This window comes from Anoplolepis gracilipes, unplaced genomic scaffold, assembly GCF_047496725.1.
Source record: "Anoplolepis gracilipes unplaced genomic scaffold, ASM4749672v1 Contig24, whole genome shotgun sequence".
NCBI classification, from domain to species: domain Eukaryota; kingdom Metazoa; phylum Arthropoda; class Insecta; order Hymenoptera; family Formicidae; genus Anoplolepis; species Anoplolepis gracilipes.
In genome coordinates, this window is record NW_027328672.1 from 198,803 (window position 1) to 216,952 (window position 18,150).

The following is an 18,150-nucleotide window of genomic DNA, read 5'->3' on the forward strand; positions in this document are numbered from 1 at the left end:
GATGACGAATTCATTTCGTGAATGTGCACGGAGAGCATCGAGATGAATTTCAGAGAGTGACTGATTTACAGGTTCAAGGAGGCATATCATTTTCATGTATCGCTCAGATCGACACAGGATGTCCAATTACTCTGATTCAGGAAAGTTTAATAAATAATAAAAATTTGCAAATTCCAGGACCGAAATGGAGTAGATATCATGGTATTAACAATTCTAAACTAAAGGTAAAAGGAATAATTAAAGCTGATATAACGATGGATAGATATAATAAAACTATTGGTGTAGCGTCGGATAACACGATGTCTGTTACATTATTAATAGGTAGAAATGCATTAAAATCTTTTAATTATCGTTTGACTAATAATCCAGATTTTGATAAAGCAGTAAGCGAAATATTACTTATTTGGAATGAATCAGAGTACAATAATATCAATGTAAGTTGTGATATTTCGGCAAGTACTCGTAAATTATTTGAAAATATCTTTCGCGACTATTATGTAAAACCTGTTAGACCAGAAATTCCTGATGTTAAAATAGAAGCAACTTTAATTTTGAAAGATGATAAACCGGTGCAATTTGGCACTCAAAGATTAGGTTTTTCAGAAAAAGAAAAAGTTCAGTAAATTTTAGATGATTTATTGCATTTATTATATAGAAATATAATAAGAAAAAGTATTTCAGAGTATGCTTCCCCAATTACGTTAACTCGGAAAAAATCAGGAGATATTAGGATGTGCGTAAATTATCGCGCGCTAAATAAGATTCTGGTACGCGACAATTATCCATTACCCTTGATTGATGACCAGTTGGATGCATTACGGGGCAAACGATTTTATAGTTCAATGGACCTTAAAGACGGTTTTTACCATATTGCAATGGCGTCAGAATCGATAAGGTATACATCATTTGTAACTCCATTAAGTCAGTTCGAGTATTTACGAATGCCTTTCGGCCTTAAGATTGGACCACAATTGTTTCAACGGTTTGTAAATGAAGTCATGTCATAATTAATAAAAGATATGGCAATGTTGTAATTTATATAGATGATATTTTAGTTGACTGAGACATTGGAATTACATCTTGAGATTTAAAAAAAAGTTTTTACAGTTTTAATTAATAATAAACTCGAATTGAAACTGGAGAAGTGTGCTTTTTTATACTCGGAGGTGAAATATTTAGATTATAAGGTATCAAAAGAGGGAAAACAACTTACAGATAGGGGTGTTATAGCAGTACAGAATTTCCCTGAACCCAAGATAATTAAAGAAGTCCATTCTTTTGTTGGATTAGCTTCATATTTTCGAAGATTAATTAAAGATTTTTTTATTATTGCGCGACCATTATATCACCTTCTAAAAAAGAATATTACGTTTAAAATTGAAGAATGTGAACAAAACGCATTTGTAATGTTAAAAAATAAATTAGTAGAAGCGCCAATTTTAGCTGTATATAATCCAAAAGCTAATACGGAATTACACTGTGATGTATTCATGGGTTCGGAGCAATTCTGATGCAAAAGCAGAATGACAATAAAATGAATCCCGTATTTTATTTTAGTCGAAGAACTACTGAAGCTGAAACACGATATTGTTACATCAAGCGGGGTCGCGGCTCCAGAGAGTGCTCGGACCTTTCACCTGATCAGTCGCTTATTTCAGAAGCTAAACTTCTGGGGATTCCCCGCGACTAAGGCTATCCGAACGATGAATGTTTCACCTCTTGAAGGCGATGTATTAGGAGGTGTGATGGTGCGATGCGTTGTGTTTTTTTTTATTGTCGGCGGTGGTGTTACCAGATGTCGTATATGTAGTGATACGGCAGTGGCGAAAACGGCGATTAACGATTAAGAGAAGTCTTGCAATGTGAATCTCTCAAGAATAGTTTCACTAACGAATACTTTAATCGGGTCCGCTAACGAATAGTAGGAGATATTTCTATTTCTAAACCTCTGAGGAAGTCGGCGTAGGCGTTGACACACAGTTTGCAGTCGAATGGGAAAAACTCCGCTAGGTTACGGAGACAGGCCATGCAATATACACCAGTATAGCGCGTGCTGTCGATGGCGAGGTGTACGTTAAAGTATGCGTAAGAGTCCCTCTCGATATTATCTGAATTCACGAAGCAAGACGCGCAATACGGAGTAAGTTCTGATTTATGAGCAAATCCTGAGATGTAGGTGCAATGAACGTTCTCTAATCGGTGCGTTTCGACGGCTGGAGGGGAGGGGTGGCCCTCCTGAGCGGGGCGCAGTCGTCCGTAACACATGTAGATGTGTTGTTAATAGGTTATAGTTAGTTATTATTATTATTCGTATAAAACGTTATTGTTAGTCGCAGTCGAGGACAGGGGAAGGGGTAGCTAGGACTACGAATAATCAAATAATGAAAAGTAGGTTTCTTGTATTTATTTATCAGGTTTAAATGCTGGTTGTTTACAATTTGTCGGATAGAACAAGCGCGCGTTATATATTATTTGAAACGAATATTATTTTGAAGCCAAATATTCTTTTCGGGAAGACCTGGTCGAGATCGAGACTGGTCAACGCAAAACACAGCAAAAAAAAAGGTCAATCGTAAAACGAACTCAGCAACGCGAAGGAAAAATACTATTTTGAAAGGGTTCGGTCAGGAGTGAGCTGGCCCAAGTGAAACGCAGAAAGCAAAAAAAAGGGTCGGTCGTAAAAGGTATCTCTCGTCGGCACGAGAAAATGTGCACGTTTCCAAGTTTTCGTGTTTTACGTAGTTCTATTACAGGATATTGTTACGTTTCGTTCCGTGTAATATTAATCTAATATTATTGGCTGTTCCGCGGAACCCCAATGCTCGGGGGTGGAATACATAGTTCAAGTATAAAATCTCGTTGCGTATCTGGAGGTAACGCGTCCTCCTTGGGTCTCCCGGCACGTAATTCGGAGGCGGCAGAGGGGGGAACAGTCGCTGCGTGTCTAACAGTGTTAGCTTGCACGGCCACCGAAAATATCCTATGGATTTTATGCGGATGTCTTTCCTCAGAGGTTTGGCCTCCTTCGCTCGAAAGGCGGTGTTGAAGTACGCCTCGTACTCTGTGTCGAAATAGAGGCGTTCTGTCCCGAGGAACTCGCTATCCGCTTCAAACGCCGCGCGTGATATTTGTGTCCGCCTCTTCTTATTTTTGGCATCTACGAAAAAGATCGAATTAATTTCGCGTACTTATTGGGTTCGACCATTGGTTTTGAGATAGGGAGGGGGCATGTGCAGAATCTTAGCACGATGCTATCGGGAGTAGGTGTAAACTTTGGTCTTAGAATAGAAGTGTTGTATGTGCAGAATATTAGCACGATGTTAGCAGGATAGGAATAGTAATGAGCGTGCAATCGTCCGCACCGCTGTGTTGTTGGTCTTTGTTAATGGTCGAAACCAGGTTTTATCGGGGAATCGGAGTAGCACTTAATATGACGCCGAACGTAGATGCGAACTGGCTTTAGGTACGTTTCAGTTATTAGTACATAATGAAATTTCATAAATATATGTATATTTTTAGCTACACTTACATTGAATGGTTTACAGAGGTAACGCGTGAATAAAATCTGAGAGCTATCGGCGCGGAGAGTTGGTGTTGAGTGTACAGATGCAGTATAATGAAATAATAGTATGGAGTACGCTCGTGTGAGGTAGAATAGTGTTGAGGTGGAACTGTGTGAAATAGGATCGCGTACTGAAATAGAAACGAATATGGATATGGAAAAATGTGTTGGAGTGGAATAGTATTTGGAAATGGAATCGCAAGAATGAGGAGCACTTCTAGAGAAAGAAGTGCATCGCTCAAAGTCTTGAGTTAAAGTGTCGAATTTCGAGACTGTTCCGTTCTTTAGTTTGTGCGGGTTAAGGTTGAAGAGTGGGGTGGATGCGTAGAAAGGGTTATCTAAGGGTTCGGAATAGCGGGGGAGTCTCATGGTGGGAAGGCGGCTATTTACGATTAGCGTTTTTGAACTATCGGCTAGAGTCGGTAACAAATATAATAAATAACTTATATAATGAGTAACTTATCGGCTAAGATGTAGTCGGTAACTTATTACTTAGACTTAGATTATAGGTTTGGTGTTTTCTTAAAGCTAATGAAAAAATTTTTGGTGCTGGGACGTAACAATATGATAGTTTTGAGTTGGAAACTTTAGTTATTGTGCATGTTTACGTAGATTTCGCATTTATTTACAAGACATACCTTTTGTAATTATTTCTTTTGTAGTTATAGCTTTATTAATACGAAGCTTTGTTTTAAAGTGACTAGGCCAAATACATGTAAACGTATCTGCGTTGTACCATGTAGCAGGTATTAGCTGCAGACCATCATTAAATTCCGCAATGATATATTTTTCGTTATCCATTTCTGTGTTGCGCAAAATAAACGAAGATCATGTAGAAATTATGTATACATATTTTATTATAAAAATATGTATATTATGTTACGCACAAAATTATATTTCATGACATGGTGATTTATATAAATCTTTTACATATTTCAATTTTGTACCAATAACACAAATTTCTTTATTTTTTGTGTAACATTTATAATCAGAATATATTTACCGTTTTATAATAAGCAGCAATTATTAGAAAAATTTTTACAATTAATAGTAAATTTTTCATTTAATATTTTGAGATACTACAATTCAACATCAACGTTATCAAGTATTGGACCGTTCTTGTGTAAATTTGTACATGAATATATCTTATTATTATTATTATTATTATTATATTCTACAAATAAGAAATTACAATTTTCAATTTCATTATACCTTTTAATCAACTGTTGCAATGGCTTTTCATTTTTCCGTAACTGTCTTTTTATAAATGTCATAAAATTTTCGAAATTGAACGCACTAAAATTATCAAGTGGACCATACAGTCTTACATCAGAACATATACGTAAAAGATTATGCACATTATGCGATATGTACTGTTTATCGTATAATATTTCAATCGACTCACAAAATAATGAAGCAAAGCTTCAGCAAAATTTTTAATTCTTCTTGACATAAATTTCGACGTGTAAGAATTGTTACAGCTACATGTAATGTGAGAAAATGAGTATATATTTTTTCTTGTAATATATTTCTTAATACAACAGGATTGATTATAATAGAAAATTTCTAAATTCTGCTGCTTTCCACTGCTTAACGTCTCTTATTGATCTAGGTCTTCTAACAAAATCAACCGGTGTAGTATTTCTAAGTAAAATCTGTAAATGTGATATTTTATTAATAACTCTTGCATTTAAACATATAGAAGTTGGACCTTTCGTCCACAGTAGTATCATTTTATCATAACTCCTAAACAGATCAAATGCATATAATCTAACGGAGTGTTAGTTATAGGTAAAAAATTGAGAACATTATGTAGAATAGAAACACTAATTTGAAAATCTTTATAGGTATTAATCGCAAATAACTCATCTGTTCTTAAAGTATTGTTTTCTTTTTACATGGAAAGCAGAGTCTATTATTTATATATTTGCCCTTGATTAAACCACTGTTAAACCCGGTATGACTTTTTATAGATAATGTAAAAGATTTGACAGGTGCATCGCTTTATTAAAGCAAATAATGAGACTTTAATAATGTCTTCGTTATAAATATAACCATTAATAATTAAGTCGTTAACTTAAAGGTGCAAAAAAAGAAAAAAAACATTAGCATTATTAAGTTTCTGATATCCAAAGTATGCACCAACAAGATACTGTCACATTTACAGTTAATGTGTGATGCCGTTCCCACGAATGGGAAAGGCCCGTGCTACCTCGCCCTTTCAGGCATACGCCACATTTTTACATCCACTGTCTATCGGAACCGCCCCGAGACGGGCGATGGAAAAATCCAGTAGCGCCTGCTGGTTCGTGTGTGCAGGATGGACAGTTTGGCCACGACGAATAAGCCCATCCTTCCTTCCTTAGGGTGACATAAACTCCGCCGGCTGGCATTCGCCACTATCCGACTCCTTCACCCCGCTATCTTATCCGTCGTGCCCACGGGGACCACGAGGAGGCCTGTCCATTTGCATCCCGACCTGGATGAACGCTTCTGACCCTGTCGGGCGAAGGGAATAGTGGGATAGGTGGGCGTAATAAGGTAAATGGAGTCCTACCTAATTTTATCTAACGCGACGCGAACGCTGCTCGAGAGCGTGGTTGTCCCGAGAAGATTACGGGCTCACACCCCCATACCCGAAGGCTCCGACCTCTTCGGTTGAACAACGCGCCTACCTAATATTTAATCTACGTTTTGTATCCCTTCAGCCAGAGGGATTCTCGGCAAAAATCGGTGAATACGGAAAGGGCCTCTGGGTTTGACACGAAGAAGCGTGCCACATCCGGCCACTGCCATTCACCTTCCGGTACGACGCTTCGCAGTATCTCTCTCTGCGCGTCAAAGAGGGGACATTCCAGCAAGAAGTGCTGGACTGAATCAATTCCGCCTCCGCAAATGTCACATTTACAGTATATTTTGAAAGAGCATCCGCATTAGTATTTTGTTTCCCTTCTTTATGTAGAACTTCGTAATCGTATTCTTCCAGTTTTAATCGCCAACGCATTAAACGAGATGACGGATCTTTAACATTAAAAAAGCCAAACTAATGGTATATGGTCAGTAATTATTTTAAATTTTTTACCATATAAGTATGGTCGAAAATGCTTTGTTACCCATACGATGGCTAAGAGTTCTTTTTTCGTAGTGTCGTAATTACGTTCTGCTTTATTGAGCGTTCTAGAAGCATAGACGGTTGGAAGATCATTTCCTATCTTTCCTTGTGATAAAATTGCACCGATTCCTTCATCACTAGCATCCGTAGTTAATATAAATTCTTTATTAAGATCTGGATATTGCAAAATAGGCTCACTTGACAATAATTGTTTAATTTTTTCAAAATTTATTTGCTATCGCATTTCCCATTTAAATGGTATATTTTTCTTAAGAAGTGACGTAAATGGATGAGTAAGCGAGCTAAAATTTTTGATAAAACGTCGATAATAAGAGAATTGTCTAAGTTCTTTATGATTTCTTGGAACGGGATATTGTTTTACTGCTTGCACCTTTTCTGGATTAGGTTTTACCCCTTTGTCTGAAATTATATGGCCTAAATAAATCAATTCCTTTTTGAAAAATTCGCATTTATCTGGTTGCAAGCTAAGACCGGCTTCTCTTAATCGTTCAAAAAGTTGATTAAGTGTTTATGTTCTTCTAAAGATTTCGCATAAATGACGATATCGTCTAAATTGTTATAGCCCCAGAAAAGGCTATATATTTAATTAATGAATATATATATATATATATATATACATATAATTATAAAGATGCAGGAATGCATCGCGACCGAAGCGATAATCGCGCGAGTCGCTGACGCAGCGAGCCACGCGCACCCGAGACCGAGCGCGAACGCGAGACCGGAAAGCGCTCTCGGAGACGCACCGGAAAAATGTCGCCGAATTGCAAAAAGTACAAGCGAGGAAATTTGATTTTGAACTTCCTCGCCTGCACTAAAACGCGAATTCAGCAACATAACCATATTTGGTCATGTTGCTAAGGGACCCTCTCCGAAAAACCATGCAGTTCGGAGAAAAGAACAGCACCCGCCGCGATGAAGCGACGGGCAGTCGTAAAAGAGATTCTAACGAGTAATAATCGTCACGAGCAGCTGTTGACCAGATTCAACAGAGTCATACGCGAATAACTAAGAGATATACGCGCGTCGGAGATAAGTCATCGCGTATCAGACTACCTGTGCGACAGAGCATACGAGAGATACCGCTCTCTCACTTTAACCGATAATAAACGCGAGTGACATAACGTTCGCTGGGAGCAGTGACTTAATATCATACCAGAGAAATATCACACTATAGACAATAAAAATGTTATTTATTATATATAAATAAAGAGGATACACGATATTGCAAAGGAAGAGAGATTAAAATAAAAAGAGGCCACTGCCCGCCGTATCCCCGGCCTTCCCTGAACGAATCCTGAAAAAACTCTGTGCCCCCTCACGGAGGCACAACAAAATAAACAAAACAAACATTTCCTTGTAAACCTGCTAAAACATAATCCATTAAACGTTGGAATGTTGCAGGGGCATTCTTTAATCCAAAGGGTATCTTTTTATATTCAAAATGACCGTTAGGTGTGCTAAAAGCTGTTTTTATTGAATCTTGCGGACTCATCGGAATTTGGTGAAAATCCGACGCTAAATCGAAACACGAAAAATATCTTTTCCCAATTGATCTAAAATGTCTGTTATATTAGGCAAAGAATAAGCATCGCCGATAGTTTTATCATTTAATTTACGAAAATCTATCACTAATCTCCATATTTTGTTACCATTAGCATCCGCTTTCTTAGGTACCAACCATAATGGTGAATTAAATGATGAAAGAGACGGTTGAATAATATCTTGTTCAAGTAATTTGTTAATTTGTTGTTTAATCTCTTCCTTGTGAATAGGTGGGTATCTATATTGTTTAACGGCTATAGGAGCGTTATCCGTAGTAGGGATAGAATGTGCGATTCGATTTGTTCCTTTTAATTTATCTCCCGGTAAATGAAATATGTCGTTATAATTTTCTATCGTAGGTAATATAGAAAGTTGTTCTTCATTTAGGTGATTTAATTTTAGATTTTCCTTCAATAGTATTAATCTATCTGTTAGATTATTTGAGATCACCAAATTAATTACGCACGCAAGGCTGTCCCTCGGGCTCGTGTTGATTAACACTGGCTCTACGTCAATTATGGGTGTCTCGATATTCAATTCTTTTTTTGTCGTGTTAATTACATATGTATGTATATTACCGTTAATTACTTTTACGATGCTATCTATAAGAAATACGCCGTTTGATATTTCTTGTCGATTTATTAATCCGTCATTAATATTATTTTTTTTTAGCTTTAATTATACATGGGCATATGCTTCTAGTCGATAATGTTGACATATTACTATATTCTAATAAATATACTTTATTATTTCGTATAGTAACCGTTTGTTTTTCAAAGTCTATTTTTGCATTTTCAAGACGTAAAAAGGTTGATCCGATAATTCCTTGTTCTGTCAATGGAAATTTACTCGGTACTACGTGAAATTCATGATTGCCGTTTTCTGAATTTAGATGTACAGTTCCGAGAATTTGTTGTTTTTCTTTCGTTATGCCCTGTATTTCGACTTTTCTATCTTGATATACTAATGTGTCTCGGAGCAAGGCATTCGCTTTAATAATGTTCGCTTTAATATGTTTATGTCAGCACCCGTATCTAATAAGAATTTGTCCGTTAGATTTCTGAGCTCGCCGAAAGGGATTGAGATGACGCTTCGGGAATTTGTTCGGATTGTGTATGTTCGAGCTCTGTTTTGATCAGGTGGATCGGATTTGCACGGCTCAATGACCCTAGCGTTGCACGCCTGTCGCTTGGCCTTGATAGTTTAAATTATTGTTAGGTTGATTATTACTATTATTATATTATGGCGATAATTATTTGAATTACCTGAACTATACCGATTATCGTTATTTTGCTCGTTATTTATTTGGTGTCTATTGGTTTGTACATTAAATCTATTTCCAGAATTATTGTCGAAATTTTGCACAGGATTAAATTCACGTCTATTATAATTATATTGAAAATTTGGATTTGAATTTCCGTTTTGGTTCTGTGTATGAAAAATTTTTCTCCTGCATTCATTTTTAGAATGCCCAATTTTTTTACAATAATTACAAGTTATAGTTTGAACATTAGATTTATTAACTTTAAATCTTTCTGCGTGATATTGTGATTTTCGTATGAATCTAACTGCACTTTCTATTGCTTCTTCTAATGTATTAAATTTCTGTGCTAAGAGATGTTGTCCGATATGTTTGTGTAATCCGCAGAAAAAGTTATCTATTAATTTATTAATAGCAAAAACTCTTAATCCTGTTCTTGCTGCTGGATCAGGATAATTAGAAATTGCAATAATCATTTCAGAATTTAATTTCCTTACTTTGGTAATATAATTTTCAATGGATTCATCTCTATTTTGCCTGAGATTATTTATTTCGAGTTCCCAATGATCAAAAGTTTTGCTATTGCTGAATTCTTTTTCCAACGCGCTACATAATTCGTCGAGATTCGTTATCGTATATAAGGATCTAACTAGTACGGCTTTGCCTGTTAATTTTGTTTGAAGGATTGCTCTGAAAAAGAAGGTTCTTTCGACCAGTTCGACTAATTCGAGAATTTCTTTACAGTCGGATATAAATTGATATGTTGGGATATTTTTGCCGTTAAAAACTGGTAAAAGTGTTAAATTATTCCGAACAGAAAAATAACTATTATTTGACGAAACAGAGGATCTACGACTGTGGCTCGTCTCGTCTTGATTTTGCGTAAAATCTGCCGCTTGATCGTTTATGATTATCGATTTTACCTTAATGTAAATTTAAATTCTAAGCTGCTGTGTTTCTTAAACTACTATTTTCTAAACTACCTTCTTCGGAACTATCTGTATTATAATGCGTTTTAGGATTTCTTGTAGTTCATTAGCTTACAGTAATACGGCGTATAAAATCATTGCTGGGGACTGAGGAATGTTTGATGCTGCTCCAAGATGCTGTTGACTCGAAGTCCGATGAAGTAGCCCTTTTACGTGTCGGCTATCCACGGAGTTTCGTTGTCGTTCTCTCGGAAAGGTTCCGGGATGCTTCGTCTTCTTCTTTGCTCGTTGTATTGTATTTCCGCAGCGTCTGCCTGACCTTATACCTTGTATATTAAGCAGTTATTTGCCAAGGTTTTATTGGTGAGTAGATTACGAAATTATTGCACCTATTGCTGCACTTGTTAAACAGGAACAGTTAGCGTTAGTCTTCGGTCTTCTACCTCAATGTTGCGCTGTACGGCTTGTAAGGTTTTCTTGAATTCAGACTTCTCCGCTCGTATTCTTCTTTCGTGCTTTATTTCGACTTCATACTTTATGTAAATAACGAAGTGAAAATGTTGGTAACGATTTGTCTTCTGGATAACTGACTTTATTGGTACGCAATGTACCCACCAATTGTCGAATTTGATGATTCCCTTAAGGCCCACGTGCTGAACGTGTAATGAATAAAAAGGTATCTTAAGTTATCTAGTTACAAGACTTTATTTGCGCCGCAACATTCTACAATTACGTCCTCGACGACCACCACCCTATTTGCGATTAATGCCTATAAAGATTTTCAAATTAGTGTTTCTATTCTACATAATGTTCTCAATTTTTTACCTATAACTAACACTCCGTTAGATTATATGCATTTGATCTGTTTAGGAGTTATGATAAAATGATACTACTGTGGACGAAAGGTCCAACTTCTATATGTTTAAACGCAAGAGTTATTAATAAAATATCACATTTACAGATTTTATTTAGAAATACTACACCGGTTGATTTTGTTAGAAGACCTAGATCAATAAGAGACGTTAAGCAGTGGAAAGCAGCAGAATTTAGAAATTTTCTATTATAATCAGTCCTGTTGTATTAAGAAATATATATTACAAGAAAAAATATATACTCATTTTCTCACATTACATGTAGCTGTAACAATTCTTACACGTCGAAATTTATGTCAAGAAGAATTAAAAATTTTGCTGAAGCTTTGCTTCATTATTTTGTTAAGTCGATTGAAATATTATACGATAAACATAAATACATATCGCATAATGTGCATAATCTTTTACGTATATGTTCTGATGTAAGACTGTATGGTCCACTCGATAATTTTTGTGCGTTCAGTTTCGAAAATTTTATGACATTTATAAAAAGACAGTTACGGAAAAATGAAAAGCCATTGCAACAGTTGATTAAAAGGTATAATGAAATTGAAAATTGTAATTTTAATTATTTGTAGAACATGATAATAATAATAATAAGATATATTCATGTACAAATTTACACAAGAATGGCCCAATACTTGATAACGTTGATGTTGAATCGTAGTATCTCAGAATATCAAATGGAAAATTTATTAATAATTGTAAAAATTCTTCTAATAATTGCTGCTTATTATGAAATGGTAATAATATTCTGATTATATAAATGTTACACAAAAAATAAAGAAATTTGTGTTATTGGTACAAAATTGAAATATGTAAGATTTATATAAATCACCATGTCATGAAATATAATTTTGTGCGTAACATAATATACATATTTTTATAATAAAATATGTATACATAATTTCTACATGATCTTCGTTCATTTTGCGCAACACAGAAATGGATAACGAAAAATATATCATTGCGAAATTTAATGATAGTTTGCAGCTAATACCTGCTACATGGTACAACGCAGATACGTTTACATGTATTTGGCCTTGTCACTTTAAAACAAAGTTTCGTATTAATAAAGCTATAACGGCAAGAGAGATACTATGAGAAAAGTCAGATTGAAAGGAGTTACCAGTAAAAATTTTTGGCATTGCGAGTAAGTGAATAATATAAAACATAAATTTGTATATATTATTAGTTACATGTAATATTGCATATATTATTAATAATTTTTATAACTTCTTTTACACTTTTATTTTATATTATTCAGATACTTACGAAGAAGGTATACAAAAATTAATTTTGGCAGAAGATACATCAAATAATGATACAGGTCTCGCTTCAAATGAATTACAAGAACGAGAAAAAAAGAAGACGTATAAGAACCAAAAAAAATATTTATCTTTCTCTTCTGAAAAAAGATGTAGATTTCTTTAAAGAAAAATAGTGTTACGCAAGAAAAAATTCTGCCAGCTCTTCCACAGAAACAAAATTTTGTGTTGTATGACAAAGAGTTACAGAGTACATCTAAACATATTGGAAGAAATATATTAGACGAAAACATATTGTTTAATGTAGAAGCAAAAACGATGAGCATTAGCTACAATTTATTAACGTTATATGATATTTGTAAAAAAAATACTAATACTTAGTTTCTTTTCAGATATTAATAATAACAACAAAATTGTTACAGATAGTACATCTTTTATAAAAATAAAATTCTGCTTTACGTGTAGAAAATGAAAATCTATGTTTTTATGGTAAGTTTAAAAAATACTAATATTTTTATATATTTTTTATAAATAAAGAAGTATGCAAAAATATATTTGTTGCATAATATAGAAAACACAGGAATTATATTCATATTCTATAAACTAAATAATATTAATTTATTTTAGAATTTAAGGAACTAATCTTAGGAAAGTTAAATAGAATATTATTTAAATTGGACGATTGAAAATAAATTCGAATCTACTATGCATTGTGTGCAATAAACATATAAAAATTGCGCTTTACAAAATGTATTCAAAATATTCAATTGGTGGTCGAAGCATTATTATAAAGGTTTGATCAATCCATATTTATAATAAACTATTGTCAAAATACATATGCGTATATCTTTTTTTATCCTCTCCTTATAGCAAGTATTATATACCTTATCCTTGTATACATCTGTGTGGTGAATATTATATTACAGTACGTGATGCATTTTTCTGTTAGTTTGCATTTTTAGCAGACAATAGATGTGGAATATTTAACATCTTTAAACAAGTAGTCGATCAATGACAGCTGATTACGAACCGATCATAGTTCGTTTTAATGTTGATCGAGGTTTGTTTGATGTTGATCGACGTTCGTTTGATATATGATAGTGGTTCAAACATGGTTGAATCGATGTTTCAATCGATGTTGATCAATGTTCGATACAATGTCTGTTTAATGTTTATTTGATTGTGTCGTGATTCAATAATCGTTTTATTATAATTATCTGTATGAATACTGTGTAGAGCGACAGTTGTCTTTTTTATTACTGATTTTTATTATTTCTTTCTTCGCCTATTCTTTATAAAATGTATTCTGTGTATAGTTGGATCTACATTCATTCTGCTAAAGATGTTGAAAAATGCTGATTTAGATGAAACGTAATACTCGAGTTAGAAGAAGAACGGAGATGTGAGATTAAAATATATATTTGGGAGGAGTGTGTATCATAGGAGAGTTTGCGATCATCCTTGTGATAATCTTGTCATATCTGGTGAAGAAAACGAGAGCTTACGATCATCCTTGTGACATTCTTGTTATATCTGATAAAGAAAACTTTGCGCTCATGGATGACTTGATGAACATTTCGTCCGATTCGTCTGAATCGGATATAGAATCCTTATCAAATAATGCCATGTAATTTTTGCCCGTTTTGTACGAAAGATTAATGTATGAAATAAAACTATTAGTGGTGATCTATGAAGGAACGTGTATAACCATCCTTAATACGATCTTGTTATAGCTGATAAAGAAAATTTCGCGTTATGACTGTTGCACAAACTAAGATCTGTGTCTGAAAAATAAACTATTATTTTGCATGTGTGGTGATAAATATTTGAACTTATTATTTTTATAGACATTTCTTATGACTGTTTTTGTCAAAGACAGAAGAACAATATTACTTACAATGGGGCCTTTCATAAGAAAACTCGAAAAACATGTGAAGGAGACATGTAATCACTCTTATTAGAGACGATGACAGTGAAAAATGAAGACTTTTTCACGAATATCGATACCAAAATTTATTCACGATCGAGAAGTAGGCATGCAAAATGTAGATGTGCAACATTTCACCCGCCAAGCTTGAAGCTGTTGACTGTGTATGATTGCGATTATACAGAATGACCGGTCGATTTACAAAAGAAAAATTTTCCGTCCAAATTTGTAATAATTATAAATCACCTCTCGAGTATCCTAACAATGAACTTTATTCCAATGAACGCAGTTTTACTCGATTTGTGGATTCAGAAGATTGTTGGATAGATCAGTGTATCATACGGATGAAATATACAAAGCGAATAAGGGAATACGGATGTGGAACCAGTAGACGTTATCAATGTACAGAATTCAATTATGGTTGGGTAGCTGAATGTATCCGCGCTTGTACATATCTGCCGTGTGTGTATATATGTATCCCAACACGTATAAACAATAAGTGTTTAGAATTTATACTTTCGATGGCTTTTTACCATAATATTGAGACTGATTTTCCTGTCATTCATTGCATAATTCACCAAGAAGCATTATGTGAGAAAGTTGTAAAACTACGTACCGCAATGAAAATTGTAACAAAAATTGTTAATACAATTAAAGGCGGTCACAAATTTCTTTCTCATCGTAAGCTTTCAACACTTTCTCGAAGAGCATAATGCAACTTATACAGATATACCTCTGTATTGTGAAGTTGGGTGGCTTAGCGCAGAAAAATGTTTAGAAAAATTCTTTGCAATAAGAAAAGAAATCTTCCTTTTCTTACAAGAAGAATTTCCTGCAAAATTTGATGAACTTAAATTTTTTCCGAAGATTTAGATCCTCTTTGTGAACTTGCTTTTATAACTGACATGACAAATCATTTAAATATTTTAAATTTGAAGCTGCAAAAGACCAATCAAATAATTTCGCAATTAGTTATGTCGATTTTTTTCGCAAAAAGCTGCAATTATTTAAAAATCATTTAGAAAATAATATTTTTCATTTTTTTCCATATCGAATTCTATCTATCACTTTTAAAGACATTTTATCTTAATTTTCATTCGCAGTAAATTTATCTCTATCAACAATGTAAGCGTTATATCTTTTCTTCTCCAGACAATCAGATTATTATTAATGCCGCCTATCTAATATCGTTTAAGCGTCCGAAACCTGTCCGCGCGTGAAATTATAGTCAAAGAAAAGTTCTATTAACTAATGTTATAATCCTAATAATATTGTAGATCCACATTTTCGTATACAACCGCGTGGCAGTGTGTTCCCCAGTGGTTCCTGTAACACATAATAATTTAGTGAAGTGAGAACGTTGTCGTTATTATTAAGATATATTCATGTGATCATTAATCATATTGTGTACGTGTAATTTACTCGAAATATACATACCTGTGTCAGTTCGCGGCCCCTGTCCATTCCGGGCGTCGGTCATCTTCTCGGTGTCAATTCTTCTCGCCATTAATCTCTCGTGTCCACACACCTGTAAATATAGAGACAAGCTTTCTATTCTAATTTTAATACTGAAATTATCGGGCTAATTAGTGCTACTTATCTGATGAGGTCATCCTTCCTTCACGCCTACATCGGGCTCTCTCTTTCTTCCTGTGGCGACGCGCGCCTCTCCCAGGGCGTTCCGGTTATCCTGCGTCGGTGCGCGCCTCCTCCAGGGCGTTCTTGTATTCCTTATAGCTTCTTCTTTTATTTTTTTTCTCTTTTCTTTTTCCTTATCCGCTCACCTGTGGCAAGGTCCGCGATGTCCGCCTTGACATACCCAGAGCCTTAGATATCTGTAACATATAATTGAAGAGATTAATATTTTATTCGGACGTCTTCGTAGGGAGTGTCGTTAGACAGAGAGCGATAACCATCCTTACCTAAGTCCTTACCTAGTCTCGATTCGGTCGAGAATCCCTCCATCCTGCGGGTTAGGAAAGGGTTCGCGGAGAACTCGCGGGGAAGGATCGGTCGACAACGAAAACCCTCGTCGGAGGCGGCTCGCTTTCCACCCCGAGACTTGATTGTCTTCCGTGTTCTGGATGATCTGGATACGGGGGAATTTACTTGCGGCAGTGGCGATCGTCGAGAACGCTCGACCGAAGCGGAGTACTCTCCACTCGCAGATCGTTCCTGCTACCAGAATAATAATAATACACATGTATTGTAACAATAGTTTATTATAAATATGGATTGATCGAACCTTTATGATGATGATTCGACCACCAATTGAATAATTTAAATACATTTTGTAAAGCACAATTTCGTACATGTCTATCACAACGCAGAGTAGCATCTAATTTATCTAAAGCAGGAACGTCATCATAGTCGTTATCCAATGTCTCGATAATAAGATCGATTCTCTCATCGTCTTCCAGTAAATTTGCCAACCATTCTCGTTTTTCATGTCCTTTGACATACACTCGAGAAGATGCATCTTTCAACGTCACGGCGTCGGTGATTAAACTTTTGGCCCTGTAGTACGGAATGTTTCCATTTTCCCATTGCAGATTGTGATGTTTTCCAATCAACCATGCAACTTGAAATCTCTCAGATCTCTTGAGCAAACGGAATGGTGTAAGACTCGTAAAAATATAATGAGAGAATACAGAACCCTTTGTCAGAATCGCAATTTCTTTCACAATAAACTTTCCTCCAACGATAAATCCTTGCAGATCCATAAACGTTGGCACAACCATAATGAAAGGATATTGGCGAGAACTACGACGGACGACTAATGTCGATCATCGAGTATCGCTAATTTTATAATGTTATAATGTTATAACATTGGAGGGGATTATTCCTGATTCATGTAATTTTGCGGACAACATTTGTCAACGGGTTACATTCGACAATGTGATCGTATAAGATGAGGCAATATGCGGTAATATTTGCGGGTACGTCTAGCTTACATTCAAATTCTATTCTTACGTCCACGGTAGCATTTTTGACAGACTCATTTTGTCGCGAGCAGTCAATGACCGTGAGAGGACCGCACTCTAGAAATTTTGCCATGGTAAATAATACATTATCGTTATTGCATCCGTAATAAGATTTACGAAAACTCGCGTACATGTCGAATAGGATAACGTATCTCTTTTTATCAAAATCCAAATTTAAATCATCATACAGATAAAAATCAAAGTTAGATAGAGTTTAACGTTTGTCAATTTGCAGTCGTCGAATTTGGTAATATCTTTCGACGCGACATTTTTTCTATCAGTCTGTAATGCAAAGATTACGTATCGCGGTTTCTCCAGCTGAGAGGCAGTTTTCACAGTCCACGAATGCTTGGTCGTACTGTGTAGCAAAGGAAATTCGTATAGCTCCCACAAGCGGAAACTCATGTTCAAGTATTTACCGCTCTCCAACGCTCGTAGCAAGGACAGTTTACTAATTTCGTTCAATATTACGTGAGGCATACGCCATTGTATTTTGTGTAATTCAATCTCAGCTTCAGCAGCCTGAGCTCCAAATAGACAATTGTTGTCGTTGCGTGAACGTATTAGAATCAATTCATGACGAGCGTTAATCACAACGCGCTTATAAGCCTCGCAAAATCCAAGCAACAGGTTGAGCGGCACGCAAAAATTGATGTAACCTTCACCATT

At 35.2% G+C, this 18,150-nt stretch overlaps 1 long non-coding RNA gene across 1 annotated transcript; it reads left to right on the top strand.

Annotated features, from left to right (window-relative positions):
* Nucleotides 1-12,318: 12,318 nt before the first annotated feature.
* LOC140675863 (uncharacterized) lies at nt 12,319-13,277 on the top strand. The gene is made up of 3 exons (XR_012048495.1): nt 12,319-12,455; nt 12,570-13,059; nt 13,198-13,277. It is a non-coding gene; the product is annotated as an uncharacterized lncRNA (long non-coding RNA).
* Nucleotides 13,278-18,150: the final 4,873 nt, after the last annotated feature.